Source organism: Marmota marmota, unplaced genomic scaffold, assembly GCF_001458135.2.
Source record: "Marmota marmota marmota unplaced genomic scaffold, marMar, whole genome shotgun sequence".
NCBI classification, from domain to species: Eukaryota; Metazoa; Chordata; class Mammalia; order Rodentia; family Sciuridae; genus Marmota; species Marmota marmota.
The window spans coordinates 7,077,317-7,099,260 of NW_026000211.1; the positions used below are offsets into that span (position 1 = coordinate 7,077,317).

General features: G+C 39.2%; 1 protein-coding gene across 1 annotated transcript in view; it reads left to right on the forward strand.

Annotated features, from left to right (window-relative positions):
- Positions 1 to 20,573: 20,573 nt before the first annotated feature.
- Pcm1 (pericentriolar material 1) overlaps positions 20,574 to 21,944 on the forward strand; it is a 93,332-nt gene continuing 91,961 nt past the window's right edge. The window contains exon 1 of the mRNA XM_048791766.1: positions 20,574 to 21,133. The gene's annotated coding sequence lies outside the window, so the exon portion shown is untranslated. The remainder of the gene's footprint in view (positions 21,134 to 21,944) is intronic.

Sequence of the window (21,944 nt, forward strand, 5' to 3'; positions counted from 1 at the left end):
ACTTCAGATACTTTTCTACTAGATATTCTCAAGCTGCTGCTGTTTTTGTTGCCTTTTCCGTGTTTGTGAAATGAGTTTTGAATGGGGGGGGGGTTGGGGAGTGAGAAATGAAATAAGTAAACCTGAGCATATGGAAATTTCTCATTACCAAAAAGAACATGACTTATTAATGGAAGAAATAAAAATGATAAAGAACCAAACCGTTTATTCCATGTATGAATAAAATATAAATAAAATTCAACTTCTAACAATGGTAAAAAAAAAAAAAAACCTTCTTAATAAATATGGTGTACTGACCACACATTTTTATCTGGGTTCCCTCCCCAAATCCCTCTAAAATGACAACAAAGAAATGAAAAGGCATAAACTCACAGTGCCAAAGAAAACAGAAGTGATACATGAGAAGATAAAACCTTATAACTTCTTCTTGGAAGAAACACAAAATTCAAGGGTGAGTCAAGGCTGAAAATGGGGGTGGTAGTGAGATATTATATCAAGTGAAGTGGCCCCTACCTCCATGGAGTTCCTACTCTTTATCCACATATTGCCCACTTTTTTGCCCCTAAGCTAATTTGATCTGGAAAGCATTTTCATTTGGCAATGTCAGGAACATCAGAAGAGATGAGTCATTGTCGGGAGCTGCTCTGGACAGGAGCTATGTATGTAGCAAACCAGCCATGGGCTGTGTATATGAGCTGTGAGCATCTGGAGCACACAAAGTGGGCTGGAGATGTATGGATTCTTCTTAGGAGAAATGGAATAGCTCAGAGAAAAAAATGTAATGATACAAGCATACAGTAGACTTTCCATAGATAAGCTAGCTCACCATTTAAATTGCACATTGAAGATTTTGAGTCCACAAAATCCATTTATGCACACAAAGCTAGCTTTCAGTTTGTGCTTTGGGTGCCTCACATAGAGACAGCCAAAGAGTCGCAGACAGATGGTGAATGTCTTCACTGTGAAAAACAGATAAAAACAAGGGAAAAGAAAAAAAGTGGGGGAAGGGATCCAGGGAAAAAGAAATATTGTTGCATATCTACTATGTGATGGTCAGTGGAAAAATGTCCCTGCTCTCCTAGAGCTTGCATTCTGATGGAGGCAGAAAGTAAACATCAAACAGAATAAGTAGTTGTTCAATACATTAGAAGGTGATGTCATATATTGTAAAAGACATAAGATACGGGAGATTGGGTTTGGAGGAGGAGATACAAGATTAAATAGAGTAGGTCAGGCAAGGTCTTAGAGATGATGTTTGAGCAAACTCTTAAAGGTGATAAGAAACTCAATAATGGGGATTTCAAGAAATGGGGGAAAGGAAAGGCATTCAGACAAAGGCAATCCGACTGTCCAAGGAATAGCTCAGAAGCAAGCAATCTGAATTCAGAGAGTTAATGGGCATCCAGATCACACAGGGCCTACTAGTCTGTCAATTCACTTTGAGAGATGTGGAAAGCCACTGAGGGATATTTGAATCAAAGAATAGTATATTTAAAAGAAAAGACTTGGCTGGTGCCTTGGTTGTGTGTCTATTGTCCTGGATACTCAGGAGGCTTGGGCCCCTCCCCTCTGTCATCCCTTAAAAAGGGAGAAAGAAAAGACTTAATTTGGGGACTATAAAGGTAGAAGTAAAAAGACCAGTTCGTGGACAAAGGGAATATGCCAGGCAAAAAATGACAGTGACTGAGAACAGGGTGGTAGTTATCAGGGTGAAGAGAAAGGATTAGATTTGGGGTATAATTTGAAAGTGAAAGAATGGTTTCGTTGGATTGAATGTGAGTAGTGTGGGGAAGGAGTCAAAGATAACTTCAAAGTTTTTGATCTGAGCAATTAGAAGGATGGACATACCAATAAGCTGAGGCAGGGAAGAATAAGAAATAAAACATTTGAAGCTGACGAGGAGAGATCAAGAACTCTATTTTGGATATTTTAAGTGCACGCTGTTAAACATACAAATAAAAATGCTGAGAAATATTTTGAAGTTAATGTCATTAAAGAATGCTATTCAAAGTCATAAGAAAGGATGAGGAAATCAAGGAAATGAATATGTATCCAAAAGAGAAGTGGTACAAAGAACAGAGCCATGGGATTCTTAAATGTTGACAGACTGGGGAGAAGAGGAGCAAGAAGCAAAGAAAAATAGATGGGAGTTCTCAGTGAGGTTGGGGGAAATCAGAAGAGAGTGGCATCCTGTAAACCAGGTAAGAAGATGTTATTGGGAAGAGGAGCTAATCTATGGGATCAATAGAGTAAAGTGAGGACCGAGAACGGATCCTTGAAATGAGTCAACCTATTCTGCTACAAGTGGCAAGTAGGGTAAAGAGAGGTTGTTGTTTTTAAAATATTTATTATTTTACTATGCTCTATTTTTTGTAACAGGATCTCACCATGTAGCCCAGGCTGATCTGCAAGTCACACTCTCAATCCTTCTGCTTCAGCCTCTGAAGTAGTTCACTACAAGGATACACCACTGTGTGCAGCTATTTTTAAATTTTTTTTAAAGGAAGATATTTGCAGAAGATAAGTGTTCCCCAAACTATATTTAGTAATATTATCAGAGAAATAAAAGACAAGAATAGAATGCTATTATTTTTAAGAGGAACAATTTGTGAAGAAGAAAGAACACAAAAAAAATTAAATATAGTAGTTAATTTTTTTAAAATCACTGAATGGATTAGAATATATATTCAAGGAAACCTCCCAGAAAGTAGAATAAAGTGACAAGGATGTGGAAAACAGGAGAGGAAAAGATATGAAAATTAGAGGTTTAATTCAGGGAATCAAGAATCTACCTACTAAAACTTTCAAAGAGAGCATAGGAAACAATGGAAAGTAAATTATCAAGGAGATAATAGAAAAATAATTCCCAGTATCAAAGGAAATGAAGTTGAAAGAACCCATGTAGTGTAGTGTCCAGAAAAATCAATTAAAAATAAAATCCCACACCTTGATCAACATCATGATGAAAATTTGAATGATAGTGATAGTGAAGAGCTTCCCAAAGCTTTCAGAAGGGAAAAACTCATGTAAAAAGAACTGATGCTAAGAAAGGCAGTACCCTTTTCCACAGAAAGAATATCTTAAAAATTCAGAGGGAATTTATATTTTCCTAATAAGGACTCTTTGTACAACCAAGCTGTCAAGTGGGATGATAGAATAGACATGAGGAATTTTAAAAATACTCTCCTGACGCGAGACTTAAAAAAAAAAAATAAGGTAAAAATCTATAAAAAAGAAGATGGGAAAGAAGTGGGGCATGTTGGCTAGACTGAATTAAATTTCCTAGAATTCCTTTCCCTTTATGTTTCTCACTGGGTGAGCCACAAGAGACATTCATGTGGAGATATGGAGGACAGAAGGGATGTGGTAACCATCTTTGTAGCTCACACATGCTGTCACTCATCTCCATAGCATAAAAGAGCCAGGCCTGTGACTGCTCCCCCGGCCCTGGATCTTCCTTCAGCACATGACAAAGGGTCTGACTTCTGCAGGATGCCCACATCACCAAAGGTAGAGGCCACAAGAACTGACTCAGGTTTCCGTCCATCCTCATGGACTCCAGCTTCTTGTTGCCTTATATCCACCTACCATTCTTGTCCAGAGCCATCCGTGGACTGTGAATGGACTAAACCAGCATCACAGCAAGTTAATAGAAGAATCTGGTGTCTGGGAACTTCCAGTGGCAATGCTGCCAAATACATTAAGACCACCCAAATACATGTGAATTCCTATGCAGCTCTGCCAGGTCCCACACAGCACCAGAGAAGGGGCACCTGGACTCACAGAGATGGGTGTGGCTTCCCAAGATGCCAATCAACCTCTTGAGGGCAAGACCTCAAGAAGCAAGATTCCACTGGTGAAATCTTTTCCCTGCCCTTAAATAAACCACCGGAGCCAATGTTTAATTGCTTTGTTCCAGCTCCTGCGTGGACTGGAAGATCCTATGAGGCGCTTCCTTAAAACTAATTCTGACTTTGTCTTATTTCTTCACTAAGTACTTCAGACTTTATTTTCTCAGGTGGCTTGTCCCCTCCTGAACAGGAAAAATTACTAGCCAGGTGCTAGCCACATCGAGATACCTTCTTACTTCTCTGTCCCCCAAAGTTCAAGCTTTAACATGATCTGTAAAGAGCAACTTTTCAGAGAGAGCTTAGCCAGCTCCCACAATTGCATTAAGTCAAACCCTTGTAGAAGTTCTGCTTCTCTGAACTCTGACCCTTGAAATGAGTCTCCCAAACAGGTAAGCTGAAGGCCAGAAAAGGAATTTTCTCAGTACACTCTTGGCTCCTGGAGACCTCCCAGAGTTCTCTGAGGTTTGCTCAAACCTGACTGCTCTCCCTGTAGGCCTGCTACATGAAGCATATAAAAAATAATATTGATAGACATTTGACATATTTCCCCAAATGAATAGCTTTACTTTGCACAAAACTTGAGTCCTCCCCAGTATACCAGTTAAGATAAAATGAAATGCTTATTCATTACTCTTCTTTTCAGAGATTTCTCACCTACCTGGACTTTCTTATTTCTTCTCTCTGATTATCTAACCATGTCTACATTGATTTTCTAACAGGGAAAAGTGCAAAAGATGTTTTCTTATTCTATTTTTTCCTTCAAAATTAAAGGAATGTTTGTTTTTCTTTTACTATACTATATATACAAGAACTTTGGAGCTGCATATATTTTATGCTTTTGAACAATAACAGCTTTCTTATTAAAGAAGAATCTCCCCATAAGTTTGTATACCATTAAAATTTTTCCACCCAATAAGGTTAAATTCTAATAGAAAACAGATTTTTTACACTTAAAAGATGAAGAAGAAATTAAGCTGTATGGTATAAATATATGGGGACAAAGAAGACAAGAGCTCACATTAAGTAAAGACACATTTTAGGGCTGGGGATGTGGCTCAAGTGGTAGCGCACTCACCTGGCATGCGTGCGGCCCAGGTTTGATCCTCAGCACCACATACAAACAAAGATGTTGTGTCTGCCAAAAAACTAAAGAATAAATATTAAAATTCTCTCTCTCTCTCTCTCTTTAAAAAAAAAGACACATTTTAGAATGTCTTTTAAAATTAAAAAAATAATAAAAGGAATTATCCAATATTTTCCTACCAAGTGCCAGGAACTGGGCCAAGTTCAGAGTAAGCAGACGAACCCTGGTCTATACCTTCATTGTGTTTACAGTTCATTGCCTACTCAGGGTTTCATAACCTCAGTACTAAGGACGTTTGGCTCTTGCGCATTGTACTGTTTAGCAGCATTTCTGGCATCTGTCCACTGAATGCCACTGACATCTCCATCCCTGTCTTCCTAATTGTAACAACCAAAGATGCATGCTGGTGTTGCCAAGAGTCCCTGGGGGTCAAAACTGCCTTCAGTTGAGGGAAAGAGAAGTTACTGGGGAATGACATTGATCAAATTACATTGATTGAATTTTTGATAAAATATGATTGAGGGCTGGAGGTTGTAGCTCAGAGGTGGAGTACTTGTCTAGCATGTGTGAGGCACTGGGTTTGATTCTCAGCACTGCATGTAAATAAATAAATAAATAAAGTCCATCAACAACTAAAAAAAGTATTTTAAAAAATATGATCTAAATGGATCTCTTTTCTCTGGTTTTTAGATTCTTAAAACATTATTTCCACATGAAATATCATCCAATTAATTAGAAAACACATGATGATACATACTGTTATGATATAATCTCAAACTATAGTCCCCAGGGTTGTTAGTCCTTCTGACAAAATTTTGGACTGTAGCTGAAAATTTTAAAGCATATATTTGAACCAGGGATGATGGTATGCTCCTGTAGTCCTAGTCATAAGGAGGCTGAGGCAGGAGGATTGCTTGAGCCCAGGAGCTGGAGGTCAGCCTGGGCAACATAGTAAAACCCTGTCTCAAAAACTTTTTTAAAAATATGTGTGTGTGTGTGTGTGTGAGTTTATGAAGATAAATACACATGCATATATGTACTTTGTCAAAAAATGTATTTGCACATTTAAATTTAAAATTTGACTTTGTTTTTCAAGATAAATTTTCTAAATAGAGAGCTGCTAATGTGGCTCAATGGAAGAGTGCTTACCTAACATGCACAAGGCCCTGAATTCAATCTCCAGCACTACAGATAGGGAGGAAGGGAGGGAGGAAAGAGGAGAGAGAGAGAGAGAGAGAAACCCTAAATATCATTTTCGATGAAACAGTTTCTTGCTTTCACTTTGAAATAGCTATATGTTATATTGAGAACAAAGAATTTTATTGTTCACAATTATATACACATTTTGATTAATTTATTGATTGTCCTACATATAGTTCATTTCAAACAACTTATTTTTCTACATGTGTATTAGAGATAAGAACCTAGCATATTGAGCTTTTTAAATTCTCATTTAAAATTTTTATATTTGCACTAGGATGATTTTACCAATAACTAGAAATCTCTCAGGATCCAAGGCAAAGGTATTTGCTCATATGTGCATGGCCAAAATAGTCATCAAAAGTGATTGATTCCTCTAAGACTGAAACATTTTTTCATGTTCTCCTTTTAGAGTCATTAAGGGAAAATTCTAGAATTTTTAGAATAGACATTTTATGCTTGCTACAGGCCATCAAAGATTCGGAAATATTGAGGTCCAATCTCAGAGTTATTTATTTATATGGTGTGGGTTTTTGTTGTTGTTGCTGCTGTTGTTTTGTTCTGCCATCTGCAAAGAAAAAAGACAAAAATGATAGAATTTGTGAGAGGATTTTTTTTATTTGTTCTAATTTGCAAGGACATGCAACTAAATCAATCAGGGTCACTCTGAATAAATTTGGGCTGACTAAATAAAGACACAGACACAGAAAGCACCTTTTTCTTTGGGTTCAGTGACCACTCCTCAGCCACAGCTCCCATAAGCTGAGCAAGGCAGGCAAGAAAGAGGAGGAGTATGCCCTGAAGACTCACGTTTTATTAATGGGGGGAGCTAATTCATGGAACATTTTATCTAAAAAAGGACAAAGGGTAGGGTTACAACAAACAAGTGGGTGAAACTCAACCCCATCGGGTGATGCCCATTCCTGGAGCTGCACCTTTCTTATCCAAGTGGAGGTAAGGTTCAATTACATTGCAATGGGTGCAATAACAGTTCAGTACCTCTTTACTCAGGACTTAAAGGTGTGTACATAGCTCCTTCCAGAGTGGCTCCAGATGCTAATTAGTTATACATGACAGCAGAATGCATTTCAATTCATTGTACACAAATGGAGCACAACTTTTCATTTCTCTGGTTGTACACGATATAGAGTCAGTCACAACATACATCTACCTAGGGTAATGATGTTCATTTCATTCCACCATCTTTCCTACCCCCATGACCCTCCCCTCCCCTCTGCCAATCAAAGTTCCTCCATTCTCCCCCTCCCCCATTATGGATCCTCATCCACTTATCAGAAAGAACATTTAGCCTTTGGTTTTTTGGGATTGGCTTACTTTGCTTAGCATGTTATTCCCCAACTCCCACCAATTTACCTGCAAATGCCACAATTTTATGCTCTTTTATGATGAGTAATATTCCATTGTATATATACCACAGTTTCTTTATCCATGCATCTGTTGAAGGGCATCTGGGTTGGTTCCACCGTTTAGCTATTGTAAATTGAGCTGCAAAAAACATTGATGTGGCTGCATTACTATAGTATGCTGATTTTATGTCTTTGGGGTATAGACCAAAGAGTGGGATAGCTGGGTCAAATGGTGGTCCATTCTAAGTTTTCCAAGGAATATTCATGCTGCTTTCATAGTGGTTTCACCAAGTTGCAGTGCCACCAGCAATGTATGAGTGTACCTTCCCCCCCCCCCCACATCCTTGCCAACACTTATTAGTGCTTATTGCTTTTTTTTTTTGGTGGTGCTGGGGATTGAACCAGAACCTTGCTGCATGCTCGGAAGGCACTCTACCAACTGAGCTAAAACCCCAGTCCCTTATTGCTTGTATTCTTGATAATTGCCATTCTGACTGGAGTGAGATGAAATCTTAGAGTAGTTTTGATTTGCAATTCTCTAATTACTAGAGATGTTGAACATTTTTTCATATATTTATTGATCGAATGTATATCTACTTCTGAGAAGTGTCTGTTCAGCTCCTTAGCCCATTTATTTTTTTGTTGAAGGGATACTGAAATAACAGAATCAATGACTGAGTAGAGTATTCTCCCAAGTATTTGCTTTTCCTCTATCACAAATCTCTACAGCATACATGGGAATGCCTCTCCTCACTAAAGGGAGATTGGGGTCATACTGTTGTTATTTGCATATCCATAGGAAGCAGCACATACAGACTATACAATAGGAGCTAAGAGATATTTATTTTTCATTACATAATAACATTTCCTATCAGTAATAGCATTTAAGGACTCAAACTTAGTAACCTGATCCAAATTGATAATGAATATGAACTGCTCACTACAAAGCCTGATACACAGAATAAATGTAATAAAGTTTTGCTGAGAGCCATAGCCCAGTCAGAATGACGCATGGCATTTTTGCCAGAAGTAGCGGTTGAGAGGTGACGCCAGCGAGTTCTCCCAGAGTTCCCGTTGAATTCCAGTTGAGCTCTCCTGGGGATTCCTGAAGAGTTCTCATTGGTTGGGGAAGTGCCAGAGGAGGGATTTCCGGTTGGTTGTTCCTGGACCAGCCTAGTGGCGTTGCGGGCGTTGGGGGCGTTGGGGGCGGGGGGAATTCCCGGGAGCGTGTGTGGAGTGTGCTGGTGGAGTTCAGAAATAAAGTTTGTTCCTGCTTCAGTGGCTCGTGATTTGTGCCCAGCCAGACTGCGGCAAAGTTTCATTTTCTTCTCTATCGAAACAAGATTGGGACTGTTTAATTTCATATATAAGAAAGACAGCCATATATACATACAGAAAATAAAAAGAACTAGAATTATCTGTGAGATGAGAAAACTCTGGGTCCTGATGGAGATAATATAATCCTCTGAAAATCACTTTACTAACATTTTCAAATTCGTTCACATTTTGGCACAGGAATTTTATATTCCAATAAAGAAAGTTGAGAGAAACTTCTGGTTTAATCTGTAATGAAAGATCTTGTAGCAGAAAAAAAAAAAGTGTTACCTTAGATTAGGTAGAGAGAAGTGATGGGAGGGGAGGGGAGGGGATGGGAAGATAGGAAGAATAGTAGAATGAAACAGACATTATTATTATTGTGTGTATATATGTGACTGCATGACCAATGTGATTCTGCAACCTGTATACTTAGAAAAATGAGAAAGTATATCCCATCTGATTCAAATGTATGATATGTCAAGGTCATTGTACTGTCATGTGTGTAATGATTAAAACAAACAAACAAAAAATGGCACCAAGAAAAAGTTGAAGACTGGGTTGGGGGAAGCTGAGTGACAGAACAGGTGCTCAGTACACATGAGGCCCTTGTTTGAGCCCCAGCACAACCAATAAACAAATAAGTAAATAACTAAACAAATGAATAAAAAGGAATGAAGTATGAACCATCAGTGAGTTACTAAGGAGTCAGGGTTTGAGGGACCAGGTTGTCAAGCAAAGAAAAAAGCTCATTTAGGTATTTAGTAATTAAGCTGCACAAGACACTGAGGCAAATTTTAATTTGCTATAACACAGCAAATTAAAAGCAGAGTGGAGTTTCATCAGCCCTTAGTGGTGAGGGGATAGAAATCATCATTTCTTTCTTTCTTTGAAGAACCTTCAAGGAGGAGGAATTCTATGAGATACCTCAGGTTGTTTGGACAACTATAGGACCACATTTAGGATAAATGTTATACATCAGAAGTAAAGTCAGTCTTGCAAAGACAACAAATCAGACACAATAAATTCACTTTTGCCTAAATTAGCCCATCAGTAACCAACCAAGAATTTCAACTGATATGTTAATGTTACTATTTTCCTGCTACTCCTCATCTCCCAGATTTCTCTCCTACTCTGGCCTGTATCTATTTTTTTTTTTTTAGTCAATGACACAGATATATGTAGATTTTGAAATGGACTTACATGTAGACAAAATGCAGCTATAATTTTAGAGATAGACAAGGGAGTAAAAGTAGACATAACAGATCTTTCTAGCCAGCTATTTGAGGAGTAGGATTCAGAAACAGTGGAAGTGAAGAACAGTGACATAACTTGACAGCTCTTCTGCTGTTTTCAAACATCTCTCTTGAAAAGATCCTTTTTTAGACTACTCAATCTAATATAGCACCAACAGGTATGGACAAAGATTTAGACATAAAAGGCACAACTTGTATCCAGAACATGGCATATACCCAGTTTGGCAAAAGGATGTAGTATACTTAGATGTAAAAATCCAAGGCCTAGCATCAGAATGCCTTGGATAATGTCTGAACTCAACCTCATTTAAACTGGGGTTCTCCCAAAGCACATGAGATGAAGATATGGATGCAAGTAGTTTATTTGAGAGAAGTTCCATGAAGCATACATCAGAGAGTAGAAAAAGTAGATGGAATGAAGAAGAAAACTTATAAAGGGTGTCAACTGAGTTGGGTGTAACTGCAGACAATGTGGCCTCACCCTCTCACCCTATTAGAACCTACGAGAGAGCCCCCATCACAATTTCCCCATATAGTAAAAGACCTGATTATACTTATTCACCAATGCCAGCCCTTATCGCTGGAGCGTTGCTTCTATGGGTATTGATTCCTCCTGTTTTAACCTAAACAAAGTACCTGTCCTCCAAATCCCAACCCAGTTCTTCTCTAGAATTGTTCCTTTGATTCTCATCCCCCCCCCCTTTTTTGATACTGGGGATTAAACCCAGGGGGGCTTTAACACTGAGCTATATCCTTTGTCCTTCCTTACTTTTTGTTTTGAGACAGGAGCTCTCCAAATTACTGAGGCTGGCCTTGAACTTTGAACTCTTCTTCTGCCTCAGCCTCCTGAGTTTCTGGGATTACAGGTAGGTGCCACCACTCCCAGTTTGTTTACTTTGTCAACATTACTTTCATTATGTCACCCTCTTTTTCTATGGTCTTGCCCTCTTTCCTTCTATTAGGCAAGTTCAACTCTTCTAAATTGTAGAAAATCAAAACCTCCCTTAATCCTGCCTCTAACTACCTTCCTATTTCTCTTTCTTTTTCAATTAATCTTTGTAAAAAGGACAATCTGCTCTCACTGACTCCACAGTGCCTCTTCACATGAACTCCTTAACCAAAGGCAATGACTTTTGCCCTATGCACTTTATAATAACTCCTTCCAAGGAGACCTCAAGTCTATTTATGCAGTTTCTTATTAATTTCTCACATTAAACCTTTTTCATCAAAACTTATTCTTCTATAAGTTTTCATAAAACTCATCTGCATTTGTTTTCCATCCTGTTAAAAAAAAACCCCAAGATTGAGTAATTTTTAAAGAAGAGAGGTTTATTTTTCTATTTTTCCTCTCAGTTTGGGAGACTGATAGTCCAAAAAAGCATGGCACCAGCTCTGGAGAGGGCCCTCCTTGGGCTGTGTCAGAAACAGAGAGTGGAAGAGAGGCAGAGTGGAAGCCCAAGGCAATGGAGACTGAGGGTAACATGAACTTGGAGTGTAACATTATGAAGAATCCCTCTCTCCATGTCAACCCAATCCTGTTCAACGCCCCTACCCAAAACACGCACACATCCTCCATGAGAAGCTTTTATGGACCAGAATAAGAATCACTGCTGCAGAGGGTAATGATGGTCCTAGACCATGTGAGAATGTTTCAAATAATAACAAGAAGGTGGAATGGAAGGGAGGAAATATATCAAACAAACAAAAAATAGCACCCATCTAAAGTACTGGCCACAGTCTTTAATTCCTCTCTGCTATGATTTAGACTAAAGACTGGCCCTAATAACTAAGTTATCTGTCCCCTACTCTATTCTTGAATACCAGGTGAGGTGATGTCAGGGAAATGGAGATGTTTCTTCTCATAGTATCTGCTAATCAGGATAGTTGAGGACTTTATGCAATTAGTTTGAACATTCAAAGAGGACGTCTGTGGGGAAGCCACTATGAATTACTTAGGGTCTTCACTTGGTATCAAAGCCAGGCAGATTTAGGTTTTTCCTTGGGAACTATCTGCAGCTGCCCTGTGCACATTAGATTGCCCAAGGCACATGACCTCAACCTCTGCTTTACTAGGAAGACCCCTCTTGTAGCTCCGAAGTTGGGCATAACCAGTTGGGAACTGGACAGCCCACCTCCTACCTTATTTGGCAAAGAATATTCCAAGGAAAACCTCTGATATCCCCTGATATGAATAAAGTAAGTGCGGGCTCCATTTTGCTTTTTTTGGTGTGGAAGCTCGATCCCTAAGATTGTCTAGCCCATCCCACCCCCGCTTTCTAAAAATACTTCCTGTGTTCTGTGGTTTTTTCGCCACTCTATTTTTTTTTTTAGCCTTTATTTTGCAGCCAGCCTATTCCACCAAGAGGAACCCCATTTCCACTGCCCACGAAGGATGTGGGTGAAAGACATCATTTCTTGGAACTCCATGCTGGGAGTCACACAAAGTGTAGCAGTGGATAAACAGTGCTCATTTTAATAGTAAGTATTGGGGTCAATAGCCAGCATCTCATTGGGGGGTTCTTCTTCCTGTCCAGGAAAATCCAAGCCACCCTAAACAAAATCTCAAATAATTAGTGAATTAAAAAACACAAATATTCAGAAATATATTTACAAAGGCGAACCCCCCTCCGCCCATAGGTCTAGTCCACATTGGCTCTGGAATTAGACAAAGAAAGAATGGCTTAGGTGGTTTGTTTAAGGGGGTACATCAAAGGCAGAGATAAGGTTTCAAGAGCAGAGTCTTGCTTCCTGATGTCTTGCAATCAGCAGGTTGATTGATATCTTGGCAGGTCACACCCATCTCTGGTGCTATGTGGGCCACGGCAGAGAAGGACAGAAACTCACATTGTCCCTGGGCAATTGACCAGAGAAAATGTCCACTGGTCGGTCATTCCCAGGAACCAAATGTCTCTATCCACTAGGCATTCATGCATGGTGACCCATATGCAACCCATGGACAGCTTCTGACAAGTAGGTCTGGCTGGAAAGGGCTAAGAGCAAGCTCAAGAAAGCAAAATTTTCTGTTAATGAAGAATGGAGTTTCTACAGGTAATACAAGAGAAAGAGGTGAAAATGGGAGGTGTGGAATGAGACATGAATAGGGAACAGGGCCTGAAGAAAGAATCCCTAAAAATAACAAGGAACTGAGCAAGAGAGACGAGCCAGTGAGAAGTTCCAGGCTATAGTCAAAGATCTTTAAAGCACAGGGATGCTGAATAGTCAGTTTTTAGATGTTTACTGAAGGTTAATTCCTCTCTCTCTTCCCTTACCTTCCACTGTTAATTTTAAATCGTGAATATGCATCCTATCAAGATGCCTTGTGTCCATGGTATTTTGAGAAAATAATGAGAAAGAGGCTTTGTTTTGCTTTGGGAATGATATACAATGGAGAAAAAAATATAGCCAAAAAGAGACTAGATGAGAGAAATCACAGAAATTCAGTATGAAACCAGAAATGATAGAAAAACATAAACTCCAAGGATCCTAGAAGACATCAGCCAGTCAGGTTAGGTTTCTTTCTGTATATATAATGGAGATATGCATACTCTGGCAACTTTGAGGGCTTACAAACTTCAGGTATCTGACATTTGAAATGTATCAATAAAGTAACTCTCTCTCCTTCCTTCCTTCCTTCCTTCCTTGAGTAACAAGCATGAGATTTTTTACAAGGGATATGAAAAGGGAAAGGAGACACTCTCAAAGGAGGGAGTGAGAGCTAGTAGGTAGTTTCTTGTGCCATAAATTTACATGTTCCCTAAAGGCTCCATTCTACAGGCTTGGAGAAACTTAATCTCACTTACTTCAGTATTATATCCGATAATTCAGTCTCTCTCCAGTCAGGGGATTGCATGTGATTTCTGAGGATGGGGTGAGGTTTGCATAGTGCCACCATGAGCATCTATGCCTGCTGCAGGCAAGGATATCTGTTTTTAATCCACACAGATCACTTCTTCCTTTTCAGAGATGCAAGTGAAAACATCCAATTATTTTAATTTACCCCCAGTGCTTCCTCTTTCCACCCCAGCAAATCATGAGGAGGGGGATCTGCTCTGATTTTCACCTTATCTTTTTTCAACGTTTGAAATTTTATATTTTGCTTTTGGTACATCTGGATGTGACAATTCTTTGCAGAGGAAACCTATTCTTACATCTAGTCTGGAGAGGAGATAATAACAAAATATAAAAGAAAATATATGGTACAAACTAATACCTATAAATATTGTCCAGTTACATTTATGTTCCACATGAAATAAACACTCTGCAAAGTAATTAAACTATATTTTCTTCCATTGCTAATTTCTACTTTGATCTAACATTAATTATCTAAGAACTAAAAGTGTTTAGTGCTCTATGTCACAGGTCAGCAATCTTATCTCCTGTGGGCTAAATTGTAACCACTGCCTGCTTTTATATTTTTAAATGGTTGAAAATAATAAAAAGAAGATTAATATTTGGTGATATATGAAAATCATATAAAATCTAGATTTCAGTGTTTGTAAATAGAGTGGTTGGGGGACATAGACATGAGCATCCTTTACATTTGCCAGTGGCTGCTCTCATTCTACAACCACAGAATTGATTATGGCCCACAATGTGGACAATATTTAACATCAGAACTTTTACAGAAAACATTTGTTAACCCTTGCCTTATACCACTCTGTTTTATCTATTGTCAGGGTTTTCCTTGTTTCCTTCTCTGGATCAGGGGTAGATCCTTCATAGTCCACCCTACCACCCATTATCCCCAATTTTTGAGGCTGAAAAATTATTTAGTTATCTGCTGTTAAAGAGAGCACATGCTAATCTTCTCACCTGGCTAACTGTGCTAATCTTCTCACCTGGCTAACTGGAGTTCATGCATGCTTTGCCAATTCTTCTCTGACTTTAGAATCTTTATCATGGAAGGAGAAATGCAGCATGGGAAACCTTTTTATGGTATAAGAGAGGGGGGGGAACCCCACAGCATATACAGTTGTAGCTTCCCTAAATAGTGAGTGAATTTAATGTGCATGAGTGTAATGCCAATTGTGTTGGACCCTCATTAGCCCACACTTATTTGTAGGCATGTATCAAACCAGCAGATCTTATTTTTTTTTGAGGGGAAAAACACTTTTCCGGGTGAAATTTAATGTTTTATAGTCACTCTAGATTACTCTCTTATAACCATGGCAACTGTGAGTCATTACTTCATACAATTTTGTTTTCCATAACAGGTTTTTTAAATTTATTTTTTAGTTGTAGGTGGACACACAATTTTTATTTCATTTTTATGTGGTGCTCAGGATTGAACCCAGTGCCTCATGTGTGGTAGGTTAGGACGCTACCACTGAGCCACAACCCCAGCCCCTCCATAATGGGTTTTAAAGTAAAAGTTGTGGTTTGATTTTTATTCCTTTCTCATATTTTTCTTATGAATTAGAAAATAAAAGTTAAAGCCATCAAGACTGGTGAAATACAAATATGGATGAAGTTACCAGAATTACAAGAATTGCATTTGTTGAGTGAATGCTTTTTGAAAGAAAAGAACATAAATTGTTTATGAAGAAAGGAACAGTTCAGGTTGGTGTAGACACTAAATGCTGTATATTGAAAACAGCAATTAGGTATTTTTGTATTTAGTAATGAAGATCTGAACTAGGCAGTAATGAGAGCTGTCATGGTAACCAGATATAGGAAAATGGGGGAAAGCAATAAGAGCCCTGAAACATTACTTATACATGTGAATTTGATATAATTAGCTGATATGATTATACAATTGATTTCATTATGTATGTTAACTTCAAGTTTTTGAGCAAAAGATTTATATAAAAAATCATAATTAATGTAGTTTTCTTAATGCAAAGATCAGATCAGTGTTTCTCAAGCGGGAATGATTTTTCTCTCTTCCTTGCAACTCCAAGGAACACTCGACAACCAATGCTAGGAGACACTTCTTGGCTTTCTTAACTGGGAGTGGGGGTTGCTAGAGGTACCTAGTGGGTAAAGGCCAGGGACACTGCTAAATATCCTGCAATGCACAGGACAATCCCCAGCAAGAAGAATCATCCTTCCCCAAATGCCAATATTGTCAAGGCCAGATAAAGAAGAGAAGTAATAATGCTTAAATTTAACTAAAAGATATACAAGCTAGGCTAAAGGTCTTCAACTAGTCCCTTCTTTGGCATGACCAACTCTTTTTTCATTAAGTTACCCACTCAATTAAGTTAAAATCCTGTTACATTCTTTTAGATATATCTCAAAATATATAAATATGTTCCCATCCATCAACATGGATGAATATCAGAAAGATATTTTGGACAAAAAGTAGTCATATAAAAATATATCCAGTATTATATCATTTACATGAAGTTTAAAAACAAAAAATTAAGCAATATTTTGGTGAACATCCATAGTTATATGAGGAAAATGAAGGAATGATAACATTGAATTCAGGTTAGTACTTTTTTATGTCTACAGAGAAATGAGTTTGGAGAAAAGAATGAGAAGTCCCTTAACATATTAAATTCTATGTGTTAGATGAGCTGGTGGGTTCTTGAGTGTTATTATTATTTTACCTTATAATTTACAAATTTGTCATATATTTTGGGGGGTATCAAAAATCACATAAAAAATAATGATATAATTTAAGTTAGTATAGTCACTGAAAATTTTTCCTTTAAGTTCTATCACCACCTGCAGGTTGAAAATAGGAATTGCTATGGGGTGAAGGTGGGAGTTCATAACCCACTTGAATCAAAGTGTCAAATATGATATGCCAAGAAATTTGTAACGTTTTGAACAACCCACAATAAAAAATTAAAAAAAAAAAAAAAGAAAATAGGAATTGCATAAAACTGTTTGTTTCAAAGCCCAAATTAGTGAAAATAAAAATAAAAGAACTGTATAAGGCCTGGGGATATGAAGAAGTACAAAGGCATGGTTTCTGCTAAAGCCATGATTACAGTCTGTGAATAAAGAACATTACAAAATATAACAACATAAAAATAAACAACATAATACAAAATGTTATAAGAACCACCTGATCAGTGTCCTACTAAATATCAACAGAAACAAATGGTATTTATTGTTTATGTTAAAAAAATCCAAATTCCTTATTTAATTTATCCTGTTATTACCTAATGCCAAGCCTTTCTTACTTCATACCTTCTCCCTTTGTCTCTACCTTTTCTTTTCTTTCTGGTCTGAGCTAAACGTTGCTACTAGATTGAAGTCTTAACCATTTCATTACATCATTTCCTTCTTTCCAAAATCTTTAGTGGTTTCACACTGACTGCAAAACAAAACCCAAACTCTCCAGAGCAGTAGTTCAGGCTTTCTATAGTCTGGCTCCAACCTCTTCATCAATCTTGCCTTCTCCTACATCCCCATCCTTCATTCTACACGAATGCTTTTCTTCACTTAGTCTGGTTCCTGTGTTGTCTAGTGCTAATTTTTGATGTGTTATCTGAGTTTGTGGAGTGTCATGTTTCCTTGAACCTCAATCTGTCATTTATACCCTGCATCTTAACACATGTTAAACTGTCTAAATGAGGACAATTGAAATGTGGTTTCCAAAAAAAAAAAAAAAAAAAAAATATATATATATATATATATACACATACATATATATATATATATATCTTAGAGGCAACTCTTCTATTTCCGAGAGATATTTTCACATATTTCTGTCCCTAGTTTCATCCAATATAGAAATTTTGGAGCTATCATAATTTCTGAGACAATATATCCCTATTTTATTCTGAATTACTAAAGTACTTTCTGCCTATAACATTTATTTGACACAGTCATGCACAACTGATACAAAATTGATTTATTGCCATAGGGTTTGCTTTTTAGATTAAACATTAAACTTTTGGAAGTTAGTGGTAATTTTATAGTTTCTCTGATTTTTCTTTACTTTTTCCCCTATAAATTTCAGTAATGCCCATATTTGAGTTTAAGAACCCTTTCCCTTTGTTTTTGTGATACTGAGAATAGAACCTAGGGCCTTGCACATGGTAAGCAAGCAGTCTATAGCTGAGCTACATCCCCAGCCCTTTTTAAAATTTTTATTTGAGGCAAGCCTTGCTATATCGCACCAGCTGGTCTTCAACTTGAGTTCCTCCTGCCTCAATTTCCTGAATAGCTGGGATTGCAGATGTTTAACACTGTGCCTGCCTAAGGATCTGTTTTTTGTTTGTTTGTATTTTTAATATTTATTTTTTAGTTGTAGTTGGACACAATACATAATAAATATCCTATTTATTTTTTATGTGGTGCTGAGGATAGAACCCAGGGCCTCACATGTGCTAGGCAAGTGCTCTACCACTGAGCCACAACCCCAGCCCAAGGATTTGTTTTTAATTTAAGAAATTTTCAAATTCTTCCCACCACTAACAGTATAGTATTGACATTCCATAAATTTAAAAATCTTAGTGGCAATAGTTTCTACATACATTTAAAAATTATATATATAGGTGGAAACTTAACAGGAGGGGGGTGTTGGAGGGGGTGAGGACTCTGACTCTGATTTTCCTTATCTGCCAAAGTTCCCCTGCCTGCCAAAAGTATCTGACAAACTCCTTCCCTAAGGTGGCCCTGCTAAACCCTATAAAATTCAGACTCTTGTTGTAGTCAGTCCCCATTTTCCTCTTGAAAATATGCCCCTCTGCTGCTTAATAAAGCATTGCTGATCTCTTGAGGTCTGTCTCCATTTCTTTTTCTTTTCATTTGCTTTGGTAACATATATAACAAAATAACGATGATAGTAATGTTTTGGGGCTTTGCCATGTGTTAATACTTTTTTTTTATCCGCCCTCCCTTTTTTGGTATTGGGGATTCAACCCAGGGGCATTTAACCCACAGAGCCACATTCCCAGCCCTTTTTATATTTTTATTTTGAGAGGGTCTAAGTTGCATAGGCCCTCACTAAGTTGCTGAGGCTGGCCTCAAATTTGCAATCCTCCTGCCTTAGCCTCCCAAGCCACTGGGATTGGAAATCTGTGCCACCACACCTAGCTGGCTGCCTTTTCTGTCTTAACAACAATAAGTTCCTCCAAGGAATCAGTTATACCTCAGTTTAAATCTAGTTTATACTACATGGTTCTGTCAGAACTTTATTTTACCTCTTATTTGTAAAATGGGTCCTATGCAAAACCAACCTCTTCAGGGATTTTATGAGAATTAAGAAAATCATAGTAATGAATTAAGAAAATCACTGCCTGGTATAAAATAAACACTAAGAAAAAAAGTGTTTAAATCCTTCGAAATAGGCAATATCATTCCCTTTCCCTCATTTTATAGATGGAGCAATTGAGGCTTAAAAAGACTAAGTAACTTGCCCAAGATCTCAGAGCGATGAAAGTAGGATACAGCATTCTGGACTACATTAAACACCTAGACAATTGGTTGCTTTCTGCCTTGCGCTCTCATAGCACTTTTCTTACAACACAAAATTTACCTACATTAAACTCCATCATTTCCCCATCCTTCAATAAAATATTAGTTCGACGCCAGTTTTTTTTTAATCTCTGTACTTAGCAAAATTAGAAACAACAACAAAATGTTTTTAATGTATGATAAATGAATAGCATCAGTGATCATTCTGGCCCTGATGACTGAACTCGGATGCAGTAGCAAATCGCAGTGGCTTGGAAGAGCTTTTTTTGAATTGTGTTCTGAGATGAAGTTCTACTAATTGGTTTTGTAAACAATTTCTGTAGGTCACTGAGAACAAATTATTGGGAAGCCCATTCTTACCCTTATTTTGCATCAAAAAAAGTTATCCCATAATATAAACTGTCTAAAGCTAGAATGCCTTTGCACTCAACTAAAATTGACAATTGTTTTTAACTTAAGAAGTTCTCCTCCTTTATCGAATTTGTTTTTAAAGAGATAATCTGTCAATTTGTTAATCTTAATAGAGCTGTTAACAGAAGGGTACAAATAAAAGGAATTCAAAGGCTACAGGTTATGAGAAAGTTTCCAGAGATTAAACTCTGATTAAAGGTATCTTTTTCTTCTAAGGAAAAAGCAGGACGTGATTCTAAAATAGTATTCATTATTAACAATATTTATGATTCTCCCACCGACTAGGTATATATAAGGTGTGGCAAACTAATTTCCGAGGATTTATTTCCTCACGTTAAAATTAGGGGGTTAGATAAGATCGTCAGGGCTGTTTTGTTACCTTCCCTTCGCGACCAGTTTCTGGGTAAGAAAGACAGAAAGTGCGACCTCAGTCTTTCTTCCTCCTTCGGGCACAACCTGGAGCTGACACCTCCACAGAAAACTAGCCCCGCCCCACGCTCTCTCTCCAAGGGCCGGAGGGGCCAATCCACTTCCGCACAGGCCTCCGTCCGGGAAGCGCACAGACTGCTGGGATTTGTAGTCTCTGTCCCTAAAGCGGAAGGGAATTCATAACCCGGGACCGAGTTTGCATTCTGGGCTATGTAGTCTCTGGTTGTTCGTTTGTGTAATCTGTTCGTGACTAAAAGGCCAGAGGACAGAGTAGACGCTGGCGGGTCACGTGACTCGAGTCTAGCGCTTACTGAGATCGCATTGCGGCTCCCGCCCCGGCGAGTTCTCGCCCCCGCGCGGCGGTTTCCGAGGTGACGGCGCATGTCTTGCCTCGCGTTGCCCCCTCTGCAGTCCCCCCGCCCCGCTTCTCCCACCACAATGAGGTCCTAAGATGGCGGTGGCTGCGGCGGTTGGCGCCAAGTACCTAAAGTAGAAAGGCGGCCATTGGGCTCTAGGCAGTCAGGGAACTTGTGGACCTCCCTGCTGCGGTCTCTAAGGGAGGAACGCTGCCAGTGGCGGGTCGTGGGGGCTGACCGCCACTGCGCCCTTGGCAGGAGCGGCTGCTTCGTTTACAGGTAAAGCCTCGGCGTTCCCGGTCCCTGGCAACCGAGGACAGCGCGCCACAGGGGCGGGAGAGCAACGGCTCTGGGACGCTTGACCGTGTTGGGCCTGACCTGGGACCCACGCCTCCTCGGTGTCTCCTGAGACTTTTTGCTGCCTCTTTTTCGTCCCCTAGGCAGACAGTCCGCCCCTCCCCCGGGACCGACCGACGCGATCTCCGAGGTGAGCTTCTAAGGGACGCGTTGGCGACTGCAGACTCCCCGTCTCTCTCTTCGTAGACTTGGGGAGGATGTCACCCTGCTTCTGGGGTGCTCCAGAAATGCCCCCTTACGGGTGGAGACAGAAGGGCGAGGGCTGTCGTTTAGGTGCCGGAGTCGAGCTCTCAAAGGAAGGCCTTGGTGGCCGGAGGCCCCTTCTTGGTGCTTCCTCCTACCCCACCCCCCAAATTCCATTCTGTGGGGCTTTGGACGCCCAGACTCCTGGGCGGAGAAGGGCAGACAAGGAGCGTCGTGACCCTTACAGGGTTGGGTTGGCCTGTGAGCAGCCGGATTTCAGCTCTCTAGTATTCTTAGAGTAACCGAGCGAGGGTCGACATTCCTGACTTTGGACCAGAGGTGGTTTATTACTTGCGAAGGAAATGTTGATTTAATAGCGCTCTCTCCCTCACACTCCTCCTGTTGCCCCTGTTCTCCATCCCTTTTGCAGATCTAGTTAGGGTCAAAAATTTGGGGGAATAAAATGCTGAGTGGGATTTGGGAAACGTTGCTTACTTTGCAGAAACTGGCGTTTAGGGATTAGGTATTTGGCTCCATTGGTGGGGGGACAGTAGAGCTCACTTTTCATCCCGCGGCCCAACATCCCGCAGCTCACCTTGTTAGGATTTTTTTTTTTTTTTTTCCTGGACGGTTTGAGGTTTGGGTCGGTTGAACTACGGGGATCTTGTTTTGGCTTTGGAAAGCGGGCTTTCTGGGCGCCCACTTCATCTCCGCCCCTTAACCGCTTTCCAGACCCCGCCTTCTGGTATTCTCTGGTT